Source organism: Coenobita brevimanus, chromosome 88 (genome assembly GCF_032717465.1).
Source record: "Coenobita brevimanus isolate Jiangsu-jjx chromosome 88, ASM3271746v2, whole genome shotgun sequence".
NCBI classification, from domain to species: domain Eukaryota; kingdom Metazoa; phylum Arthropoda; class Malacostraca; order Decapoda; family Coenobitidae; genus Coenobita; species Coenobita brevimanus.
Genome location: NC_137041.1, coordinates 28,340,877 through 28,342,971, shown reverse-complemented (window position 1 = coordinate 28,342,971; position 2,095 = coordinate 28,340,877). Strand labels below are relative to the sequence as shown.

General features: G+C 42.4%; 1 pseudogene; it reads right to left on the bottom strand.

The window, feature by feature from the left end:
• Positions 1-1,536: 1,536 nt before the first annotated feature.
• Positions 1,537-1,656, bottom strand: LOC145411299 (5S ribosomal RNA; annotated as a pseudogene).
• Between the last annotated feature and the right edge of the window lie 439 nt (positions 1,657-2,095).

Sequence of the window (2,095 nt, the reverse complement as noted above, 5' to 3'; positions counted from 1 at the left end):
TCGTACACGGGTGCACCGGACGGCTCCAAGACACATTTGCAAACATTTATTCTGCAACACATCCAATCCTTTCAGCGTGGCATTGGATGCCGAGCCACACACCTGTGTGCCATGGTCTAGCTTCGATCGAGTAAGGGACTTATACACCAATAATAAAGATTTTCTGTCTGCACCCCATGTAGTACCCGCTAGGTACTTGAGGACATTTAATGATTTATCACAGCGAGCAAACAAATTATTTACATGAATTTTAAAGATCAAACGATGATCAAAATGTATTCCCAAAAACTTTATGGAATTTTGAAAAGGTACCGCCTGATTATCCACAGTCAAGCACAAATTAGGTACGTTATGATTAGTGAAAACTACAGCAGGACACTTAGGGACAGAAAACTTAATGCCCAACTGCAAGGCCCATTGGTGAACGGAATCAAGGGCTGCTTGAATCCCCACAGCCGAGAACTGTGCATTATGGGAAGAGCGCCATATTGCACAATTGTCAACATAGAGTGGGTATTTAAGATTCCTCAGGACGGCAGCTGATGACAGAATATCATTGATCATAATACTAAATAATGTAGGACTAAGCACACTTCCCTGCGGCACCCTGTTTTCCTGTATAAGTATATACAATGTTACGTTACGGGGCAATTTGACAGAGAAAGTCCTATCCCTCAAGAAATTTGAAATAAAAGCAGGCAAATTTCCTCTTAAACCATAAGCATAGAGCCTCATCAGTATACCATGTCGCCATGTCATGTCGTAGACTCTATGGATGTCCAAGATCACCCCTATCATGAATTCTTTATTGGCAAATGCCTTTGCAATACAGTTCTTCAAATTCATTAAATGATCTAGTGAACTTCTGTATTTACGGAAGCCACAATGTTGATCATTTAACAAATTCTTCGACTCTAAAAAAAAAAAAAAAAGCCTATTATTAACCATACTTTCCATGACCTTACATAGACAAGAAGTCAACACAATATGACGAAATGAAGTGGGATTCATAAGATGACCAGCCTCTGGGTATCGGTATGACATGCGCAAAGTGCCATGAGTTTGGGAACATTCGAGATGCCCAACTCTCATTATACAATGCTAACATCTTAATCAGGTTGTCCTGATTAAGATGCTGGATCATACTGTACATGTCCAGGGCTGGCATCTTTACAGGATTTAATGGCAAGGAGCAGTTCATCTAGCATAAACTCTTGGTTGTATGGGGAGTCTACGTCTTCTGTGGCAAAGTCTATTATCTGTAGCTTAGCCATGCATTTACAATGTTGAAAACGCGGATCGTAATTGGCTGAGCTACTTACATAAGAAAAACTCCTGGCGAGGATGTTAGCAACGTCCACGGGATCGTCATAGATGTTATTAGTGACTTACAGTGTGGTCACAGGGAAGTTCATTCATTCATTCATTGCCAGACGCCATGTATCCCAAACAGGGTGGCCAAGGGCTTAGAGTTAATTGTTTTACAGGGAGGGGCAATAATCCTCCACCAACCTCACTTGACACGTAGGGAGTTATGCCAACAGCATCTGGTGTTCCCAGGCTGTCACCCATCCAAGTACGAACCAGACCCAATGTTGCTTAACTTCGCTGATCGGACGGGAAGCGGTGTACTCAACGTGGTACAGGGAAGTATGGTCCTTTATTATTTAATATTCTTATAGTGGACCAGACATTACTTAATGGTGTAGTACGAGTCACCGTGGACACAAAGGACCGCCAGGAGTCACGTTTGGCCCTTCTAATTACTCTCCTTGCCTCAGCCCGTGCCTGTTTGTATGCAATGAAATTTTCCTCGGTAGGCTGACTATGAAAAATCCTGTATCTCCTATTGCATTTTCTTAATGCTTGTCGGCAATCTGGCGTCCACCAATGTGCTCTATGCTTTGCATGAACTGTAGAAGTCTTGGGAACAGCAGCCTCGGCCGTGTTTAAGATGGAATTGGTTGAATTTTTTACCTCAACATCTATGGTCTCCCCATATATATCTAAATTGGCGATCCTTGAGAAGGATCCCCAAACTGCATTCTTATAGTTAACTTTTGGAGGTGGAGGGTCCAAAACAATGTCGCGTGTA